The sequence below is a fragment of the Tachyglossus aculeatus genome, chromosome X1 (assembly GCF_015852505.1).
Source record: "Tachyglossus aculeatus isolate mTacAcu1 chromosome X1, mTacAcu1.pri, whole genome shotgun sequence".
Lineage (NCBI taxonomy): Eukaryota > Metazoa > Chordata > Mammalia > Monotremata > Tachyglossidae > Tachyglossus > Tachyglossus aculeatus.
The window spans coordinates 135,748,006-135,758,253 of record NC_052101.1 but is presented as its reverse complement, the minus strand read 5'-3'; the positions used below and the strand labels follow the sequence as shown (position 1 = coordinate 135,758,253).

Below are 10,248 nucleotides of genomic sequence, written 5' to 3'. Positions count from 1 at the left end.
CTGAACTCCTTGTCTTCCCTCCCAAACCCTGCCCTCTCCCTGACTTTCCCATCACTGTTGACGGCACTACTATCCTTCCCGTCTCTCAAGCCCGCAACCTTGGTGTCATCCTGGACTCCGCTCTCTCGTTCACCCCTCACATCCAAGCCGTCACCAAAACCTGCCGGTCTCAGCTCCGCAACATTGCCAAGATCCACCCTTTCCTCTCCATCCAAACCGCTACCCTGCTCATTCAGGCTCTCATCCTATCCCGTCTGGACTACTGCGTCAGCCTTCTCTCTGATCTCCCATCCTCGTGTCTCTCCCCACTTCAATCCATGCTTCAGGCTGCTGCCCGGATTGTCTTTGTCCAGAAATGCTCAGGGCATGTTACTCCCCTCCTCAAAAATCTCCAGTGGCTACCAATCAATCTGCGCATCAGGCAGAAACTCCTCACCCTCGGCTTCAAGGCTGTCCATCCCCTCGCCCCCTCCTACCTCACCTCCCTTCTCTCCTTCTCCAGCCCAGCCCGCACCCTCCGCTCCTCTGCCGCTAATCTCCTCACCGTGCCTCGTTCTCGCCTGTCCCGCCATCGACCCCCGGCCCACGTCCTCCCCCTGGCCTGGAATGCCCTCCCTCTGCCCATCTGCCAAGCTAACTCTCCTCCTCCCTTCAAGGCCCTACTGAGAGCTCACCTCCTCCAGGAGGCCTTCCCACACTGAGTCCCCTCCTTCCTCTCCCCCTCGTCCCCATCTCCATCCCCCGTCTTACCTCCTTCCCTTCCCCACAGCACCTGTATATATGTACATATGTTTGTACATATTTATTACTCTATTTATTTTACTTGTACATATCTATTCTATTTATTTTATTTTGTTAATATGTCTGGTTTTGTTCTCTGTCTCCCCCTTCTACACTGTGAGCCCACTGTTGGGTAGGGACTGTCTCTATATGTTGCCAACTTGTACTTCCCAAGCGCTTAGTACAGTGCTCTGCACACAGTAAGTGCTCAATAAATACGATTGATTGATTATTTCCCCACCTTATTTGCCCTCCTTTCTGTGTCGCCTAAGCACTTACTTGGCTGTGTACCCCTTGAACACTTAGATAGTCCCCTCAGCCCCATGGAACATAGTGCCTATCCAGATGTAATCGGTTTTAATGTCTGTCTCCCCCCTGTAGACTGTAAGCTCCTTGAAGACAAGGATCATGCTTATTCACTCATTCATTCAATCGTATTTATTGAGCACTTCCTGTTTGCAGAGCACTGTAGTAAGCACTCAGAAAGTACAGTTCAGCAATAAAGAGAAACAATCTCTACCCACACCGGGCTTACCATCTAGAAGAGGGGAAACAGACATCAAAACAAGTAAACAGGCATAGAAATAAATAGAATTATACATATATCCATAAGTGCTGTGGGGTAGGAAGAGGGGGGTAGAGCAAAGGGAGCGAGTTGAGGCGACACGGAGGGGAGGGGGAGTTGAGGAAAAGGGAGGCTTAGTCTGGAAAGGTCTCTTGGAAAAGGTGAGCCTTCAGTAGGGTTTTGAAGGGGCTTGAAGACTGTGTCTATCAACACAATGGTACTGTACTCCCCAAGGCACTTGGTAAAGTGCTCTGCCCCAGTCAATACCACTGACGGATTGATCTCACTTACCCTTCTCTGTTCCTTCCCCAACACCAACTCCATGGGGTTGGCATGCCTCCAAAGCCATTTGAGCAGAAGAGTCAGCTCGCCCGATGGACTCAGGCAAAATTGTGGCTCCACCTCTTGCCCCCTGGTGTGGACCCCGCAGCTGCCTGGCAAGTTGCACTGGACCCGGAGACACTCCGGCTCCCGGCACCGCCGCTGCGGGCCCTCCTACCTCAAAGATTTACACCCCTAAGAGTTAGCAGAGTGGTATCTTTCAACGTGAAAATTACGCCTCAATATGGTTAGCGAAGCCAGATGGGACATCCTCTCGCGATCTGAAAACAAGCAGCATCAAATGCCCTGGATGAGCCTGTGCTGCCCAAGTGAGGTGGAGGATTAACCGATTCATTCATTCATTCATTCAATCGTATTTACTGAGCGCTTACTGTGTGCAGAGCACTGTACTAAGAGCTTGGGATCCACTGGTTGACTTGTTCCACTTACACCCCCAAATGTCTCATTCGATTACTAAAGGGGATATGTTTGTGGGAATAATCTAGGCTGCACAGAGATTAACACTTTGCCGGGGAGGGATGCTAAAAGCAGTTCCTCGGCACAGGGTCTCCATTCTAAACTCTCAGGACCAAAGCGGGAGACTTGATCATCCTCTCAATGCCACCCATGATGGGGTCCAAAATGGAAAATACAAGCTTTGCTGGAAAATCCCAATTTTAGAAAGCTGTTTTAGTCCGTTGGGCAAAAACCGTATTCGGGGTTTGGGTTTTTTTTTTTTTTTAAAACAAATGCAATTAAGGGGCTCAGTGGCTTAAACATTTTCTATTCATCATCATCATCATCAATCGTATTTATTGAGCACTTACTGTGTGCAGAGTACTGTACTAAGCGCTTGGGAAGTCCAAGTTGGCAACATATAGAGACAGTCCCTACCCAACAGTGGGCTCACAGTCTAAAAGGGGGAGACAGAGAACAAAACCAAACATACTAACAAAGTAAAATAAATAGAATAGATATGTACAAGTAGAGTAATAAATACGTACAAACATATATACATATATACAGGTGCTGTGGGGAAGGGAAGGAGGTAAGATGGGGGGATGGAGAGGGGGACGAGGGGGGAGAGGAAGGAGGGGGCTCAGTCTGGGAAGGCCTCCTGGAGGAGGTGAGCTCTCAGTAGGGCCTTGAAGGGAGGAAGAGAGTTAGCTTAGCGGATTCATCTAAGTTAAACCAAAGTAGCCAACCAGGAAACCCGGAGTTCAGGCTGAAAGTCCGGCTCATACTTTTGGTTCCTCAAACTGCAAACCCTCCGAGTGGGGGTGGTGAAAGGCGGTGGCCGGGCAAAGTACAGGAAATCCCCAGTCACGGAAGCACCTTTTGGGGGCTTAAAATGTTTCCTCATCACCAGCCTCCCCACTGCTCGGGAAGCATCTGGCCCTTCGGCGGGCGCTGGAGGCTGGCGGGGCACGGGAGAAGAGGGGGCTGCATGGGGAAGGAAAGGAGGAAGAGCGGGAGGGCGAAGAGGAAGGGAGGAGAGGAGGGCAGGGGAGAGGAAGAAAGGCGGCGGCAGGGAGGGGTGGGGCGACCCCATTCTCCTCCAAGGAAGCCTCCTCTTCGAGCCGCCCAGCTGCCATCATCATCATCAATCGTATTTATTGAGCGCTTACTACGTGCAGAGCACTGTACTAGGCGCTTGGGAGGTACAAATTGGCAACACATAGAGACAGTCCCTACCCAACAGTGGGCTCACAGTCTAAAAGGCCATGCCAGACCCTTGCCATGATTTCCGGGCTTTCGCGCCCCTCCCTCTCTCTGTCCGTCGCCGTCCCCTGGGTCTCCTCCTGGCCCACATCATCATCATCATCAATCGTATTTATTGAGCGCTTACTGTGTGCAGAGCACTGGACTAAGCGCTTGGGAAGTCCAAGTTGGCAACATATACAGTCCCTACCCAACAGCGGGCTCACAGTCTAGAAGGGGGAGACAGAGAACAAAACCAAACACATCAACAAAATAAATAGAATACATAGGTACAAGTAAAATAAATAGAGTAATAAATACGTACAAACATATATACATATATACAGGTGCTGCGGGGAAGGGAAGGAGGCAAGAAGGAGGGGATGGAGAGGGGGACAAGGGGGAGAGGAAGGAAGGGGCTCATCATCATCATCATCAATCGTATTTATTGAGCACTTACTATGTGCAGAGCACTGTACTAAGCGCTTGGGAAGTACAAATTGGCAACATATAGAGCCAGTCCCTACCCAACAGTGGGCTCACAGTCTAAAAGGGGAAGACAGAGAACAAAACCAAACATACCAACAAAATAAAATAAATAGGATAGATATGTACAAGTAAAATAAATAGAGTAATAAATATGTACAAACATATATACATATATACAGGTGCTGTGGGGAAGGGAAGGAGGTAAGAAGGGGGGATGGAGGGGGGCGAGGGGGAGAGGAAGGAAGGGGCTCAGTGTGGGAAGGCCTCCTGGAGGAGGTGAGCTCCCAGTAGGGCCTTGAAGGGAGGAAGAGAGCTAGCTTGGCGGATGGGCAGAGGGAGGGCATTCCAGGCCCGGGGGAGGACGTGGGCCGGGGGTCGACGGCGGGACGGGCGAGAACGAGGCACGGGGAGGAGATTACCACACCTCCCACCCATTATCATCAATCGTATTTATTGAGCGCTTACTATGTGCAGAGCACTGTACTAAGCGCTTGGGAAGTACAAATTGGCAACATATAGAGACAGTCCCTGCCCAACAGTGGGCACCCAGTCCCTCCCTCGCCGGCCCCGGGGCTCCGGGCTTCTTCCGACCCCGCTCGGCCCTCACCGGTCAGTCTCGTTCCGGCGCCGGTGGCTCCTCCGGCCGCTCCAAGTGATGGCTTCTTCCCGGCAACTCTGGCCCCACCGCGCTCCAACTTTCTCTTTCTCTCTCTCTCCGGAGGGGCGGCGCGGAACATTACCAGTCCCGCTTCCGCGGCCCGGCCGGAACTACTTCTTTTAAAGGAGCCGCTCGCGGCACATGACAAAGGTTGACGAGGCCGCCGGGGCCTGAACTCATTGCCGCCTTAGAAGGCGACGGCCGGGGAAGCGGCATCTCCGGGTTTCGTTTTGGGTTTTTTTTCAATGGCATTTATGCCTGGCACTGTACTAAGCGCTGGGGTAGAGACACGATAATCGGGTTGCACACAGCCTTCATCATCATCAATCGTATTTATTGAGCGCTTACTGTGTGCAGAGCACTGTACTAAGCGCTTGGGAAGTACAAGTTGGCAGCATATAGAGACGGTCCCTACCCAACAGTGGGCTCACAGTCTAAAAGGGGGAGACAGACAACAAAACCAAACATACTAACAAAATGAAATAAATAGAATAGATATGTACAAGTAAAATACATCCCTTCAAGGCCCTACTGGGAGCTCACCTCCTCCAGGAGGCCTTCCCAGACTGATCCCCTTCCTTCCTCTCCCCCTCGTCCCCCTCTCCATCCCCCCATCTTACCTCCTTCCCTTCCCCACAGCACCTGTATATATGTCTATATGTTTGTACAGATTTATTACTCTATTTATTTTATTTGTACATATCCATTCATTCATTCATTCATTCAATCGTATTTATTGAGCACTTACTGTGTGCAGAGCACTGTACTAAGCGCTTGGGAAGTACAAGTTGGCAACATATAGAGACGGTCCCTACCCAACAGCAGGCTCACAGTCTAGAAGGGGGAGACAGAGAACAAAACAAAACATATTAACAAAATCAAATAAATAGAATAAATATGTACTGTTAGTATGTTTGGTTTTGTTCTCTGTCTCCCCCTTTTAGACTGTGAGCCCACTGTTGGGTAGGGACTGTCTCTATATGTTGCCAACTTGGACTTCCCAAGCGCTTAGTACAGTGCTCTGCACACAGTAAGTGCTCAATAAATATGATTGATTGATTGATTGATTGTGGGCAGGGAAAGTGTCTACCGACTCTGTTGTACTGTAATCTCCCAAGCGCTTAGTACAGTGCCCTGCACAAGCACTCGAATAATATGATTGATTGATTAATCCCCATTTACGGATGAAGGAACGGAGGCCAGGGGAAGTGAAGTGACTTGCCCAAGGTAACACAGCTGACAAGGGGCGGAGATAGGATTAGCACCCAACTCCTCTGATTCCCAGGCCCGTGCTCTTTCCACTAAGCCATGCCACTTCCCTAGCTTCCAACCTGGTTCAGCCAACTGGACCACAGTTCACAAGAGGAAACCAAAATGTCCCGGACCCTTGCCAATTCAACAGGCTAGGATCATTATTAACCAAAGCCCTAGCGGCAAGGGGATGGTGAAGACTGCACTTGGGAATGCACACGCCAGAAGGGATCTGCCCCCTTCACCTCCATCCAAAAAACTTCCTCAACGGTCCAGGCCCTTGTCAAAGCTGACCTTGACTATTCTATCAGCCTCCTTGCTGACTGCCCTGCCCTCCAGCCTCTCTTCTGTCCAGTCCAGATTTTGCTCCATTCCCAATGTCATGGTTCTAAACTACTGTTTTAACACACTGTTCTGTGCACACCATCCCCCTCTTACAAAAGCCTCCAGTAGTTGCCCTTTACTCTTCACATCAAATAGAAACTCTTGTCATACAGCTCTCTCCCCACTACTTCCCCCTACTCCCAATCAATCAATCAATCGTATTTATTGAGCGCTTACTGTGTGCAGAGCACTGTACTAAGCACTTGAGAAATACAAGTTGGCAACATCTAGAGACAGTCCCTACCCAACAGTGGGCTCGCAGTCTAGAAGGGGGAGACAGAGAACAAAACCAAACATACTAACAAAATAAAATAAATAGAATAGATATGTACAAGTAAAATAAATAAATAAATAGAGTAATAAATATGTACAAACATATATACATATATACAGGTGCTGTGGGGAAGGGAAGGAGGTAAGATGGGGGGATGGAGACGGGGACGAGGGGGAGAGGAAGGAGGGGGCTCAGTCTGGGAAGGCCTCCTGGAGGAGGTGAGCTCTCAGTAGGGCCTTGAAGGGAGGAAGAGAGTTAGCTTGGTGGATGGGCAGAGGGAGGGCATTCCTGGCCAGGGGGATGACGTGGGCCAAGAGTCGATGGTGGGACAGGCGAGAATGAGGCACAGTGAGGAGATTAGCGGCAGGGAAGCGGAGGGTGCGGGCTGGGCTGGAGAAGGAGAGAAGGGAGGTGAGGTAGGAGGGGGCGAGGTGATGGACAGCCTGGAAGCCCAGGGTGAGGAGTTTCTGCCTGATGCGCAGATTGATTGGTAGCCACTGGAGATTTTTGAGGAGGGGAATAACATGCCCAGAGCATTTCTGGACAAAGACAATCTGGGCAGCAGCATGAAGCATGGATTGAAGTGGGGAGAGACACGAGGATGGGAGATCAGAGAGAAGGCTGATGCAGTAATCCAGATGGGATAGGATGAGAGCTTGAACGAGCAGTGTAGTGGTTTGGATGGAGAGGAAAGGGCGGATGTTGGCAATGTTGCGGAGCTGAGACCGGCAGGTTTTGGTGACGGCTTAGATGTGAGGGGTGGACGAGAGAGCGGAGTCGAGGATGACACCAAGGTTGCGGGCTTGTGAGACGGGAAGTACGGTAGTGCCGTCAACAGTGATGGGAAAGTCAGGGAGAGGGCAGGGTTTGGGAGGGAAGACAAGGAGTTCAGTCTTGGACATGTTGAGTTTGAGGTGGCGGGCAGACATCCAGATGGAGATGTCCTGAAGGCAGGAGGAGATGCGAGCCTGGAGTGAGGCGGAGAGAGCAGGGGCAGAGATGTAGATCTGGGTGTCATCAGCATAGAGATGATAGTTGAAGCCATGGGAGCGAATGAGGTCACCAAGGGAGAGTGTAGATCGAGAACAGAAGGGAACCAAGCACTGAACCTTGGGGAACCCCCACAGCTTCACCCTTTCACTTGGATTTGTATGCTTTATTCACCTCACCCTCAGCCCCACAGAACTTATGTCAATACCCATAATTTACTTAAGGTCTGTCTTCCCCTCTGGACTGTAAGCTCCTTGTGGGCAGAGAACATGTCAACCAACTCTGTTATATTACACTCTCTCAAGTGCTACCGCACAGAGTAAATGCTCAATAAATACAATTTATTGATTGATTGAATATCTTTGCTGCTCTCCCACTATACCCCAGCTTGCACTCTGTGTTCTTCCCAAGATCACCTTCTCAGTGTGCCTCATCCTTGACTCTCCCATCTCCAGCTCCTCCAATTCTCTCCTTGACCCCCTCCAATCTGGCTTCCATCCCCTTCACTCCACAGAAGCCACCCTCTCGAAAGTCACCAATGATCTCCTTCTTGCTAAATCCAATGGCCTCTACCCCATCCTAATTCTCCTCGACCTCTTAGCCGCCTTTGACACTGTCAACCACTCCCTTCTCCTGGAAACGTTATCCAACCTTGGCTTCACTGATACTGTCCTCTCCTGGTTCTCCTCATCTCTCTGGCCACTCATTCTCAGTCTCCTTTGCAGGCTCCTCCTCTGCCTCCAGGCCCCTAAATGCGGGGGTCCTCGAGGTTCAGTTCTGGTTCCCCTTCTATTCTCCATCTACACCCACTCCCTTGGAGAATTCATTCGCTCCCGTGGCTTCAACTACCACCTCTATGCAGATGATACCCAAATCTACATCTCCAGCCCTGATCTCTCTCCCTCTCTCCGGTCTCCCACTTCCTCCTGCCTTCAAGACAGCTCTACTTGGACGTTCTCCTGTCACCTAACAGAAGAGAAGCAGCGTGGCTCAGTGGAAAGAACACGGGCTTGGGAGTCAGAGGTCATGGCTCTGACTCCCGGCTCCGCCACTTGTCAGCTGTGTGACTTTGGGCAACTCACTTAACTTTTCCGTGCCTCAGTTACATCATCTGGAAAATGGGGAGTAAGTCTGCGAGCCCCATGTGGGACAACCTGATTACCTTGTATACCCCCAGCGTTTAGAGCAGTGCTTGGCACATAGTAAGCACTTAACAAATGTCATCATTATTATTCTTATTACCTCAACCTTAACATGTCCAAAACAGAACTCCTTATCTTCCCACCCAAATCCTGTCCTCCCCCAACTTTCCCATTACTGTAGACAGCACCACCACCCTTCCTGTCTCACAAGCCCATAACCTGGGTGTTATCCTTGACTCCTCTCTCTCATTCAACCCACACAGTCAATCCATCACTAAATCCTGTCAGTCCCACCTTCACAACATCCCTAAAATATGCCTCTCCATTCAAACTGCTATCACATTAATACAGTCACTCATCTTGTCCCTCCTGGATTACTGCATCAGCCTTCTTGCTGACCTCCCAGCCTCCTGTCTCTCCCCACTCCAGTCCATACTTCACTGTGCTGCCCGGATCATTTTTCTACCAAAATGTCCAGGACATGCTTCCACACTCCTCAAGAAACTCCAGTGGTTGCCCATCCACCTCCACATCAAACAGAAACTCCTCACCATTGGCTTTAAAACACTCAATCATCTTGCCCTCCTCTGCCCTGTGTTCGGCACATAATAGGCACTCTATAAGTACCATGGATTGCTTGTTGGAGAGGAGTCTTAGAATCAGCAAAAACGTTACAGGCGGACAATTCGTCCAAAGAAGACCAATCATGTGTCCCAGCCTGAACCTGGCAAACCGTACACCCACCAACTATCTCTATTTCCACCACAGAAGTGCACCTGAAGGTAGTCTCAGAATTCAGCATGACAGTCCCAGTGATGCCCTTTCTGACAAAGAAGTATAAAATTGAACCAATAAGGCTTATAGTTCCTCTCAGGTTACATCAGACTCCTGGCCAAACAAAGTCCACAGAAAGTTGATAGAGTTCAATCTTCTTCATGGCTGAGAGAATCAGCAACCCTCATTCATTCATTCATTCATTCATTCAATCATATTTATTGAGTGCTTACTGTGTGCAGAGCACTGTACTAAGCGCTTGGGAAGTAAAAGTTGGCAACATAAAGAGACGGTCCCTACCCAACAACGGGCTCCCACTCCCCAGCTCTGCCCCCCAGTCAGCCCACCAGCATTTTGAGCAAATTAAACCTGTATTACCAGCAATTCATAGTCCCCATCACATGGCAGGCCAGGATCATTAACAGGAGTATGGAGCAGGATTACTGTCTACTACAAATGTATCCTACAACCTGGAACGTGGGAAAAATTTAAGAGAGCAGAAGACCCAAGCAACTGAGCTTGGAAAAATAAGAAGGGAAAGAGCAGCAGAAGCAAGGGGAGGGAGACCCAGAAGGAGCATTTTAAAAATCCTCAAACACTGTGGGATGGATGGGGGAGACTGAGAGAGAAGCAGCATGGCTCAATGGAAAGAGCACGGGCTTGGGAGTCAGAGGTCATGGGTTATAATCCCAGCTCCCCCACACATCTGCTGTGTGACCTTGAGCAAGTCACTTAACTTCTCAGACTTCTCAGTCTGGGAGGCCTTCCCAGACTGAGCCCCTTCCTTCCTCTCCCCCTCGTCCCCCTCTCCATCCCCCCATCTTACCTCCTTCCCTTCCCCACAGCACCTGTATATATGTATATATGTTTGTACATATTTATTACTCTATTTATTTATTTATTTATCTTACTTGTACAT

General features: G+C 49.9%; 1 protein-coding gene across 1 annotated transcript in view; it reads right to left on the bottom strand.

Annotated features, from left to right (window-relative positions):
- MOB3A (MOB kinase activator 3A) overlaps positions 1 to 4,547 on the bottom strand; it is a 40,764-nt gene extending 36,217 nt beyond the window's left edge. The window contains exon 1 of the mRNA XM_038740075.1: positions 4,464 to 4,547. The gene's annotated coding sequence lies outside the window, so the exon portion shown is untranslated. The remainder of the gene's footprint in view (positions 1 to 4,463) is intronic.
- Between the last annotated feature and the right edge of the window lie 5,701 nt (positions 4,548 to 10,248).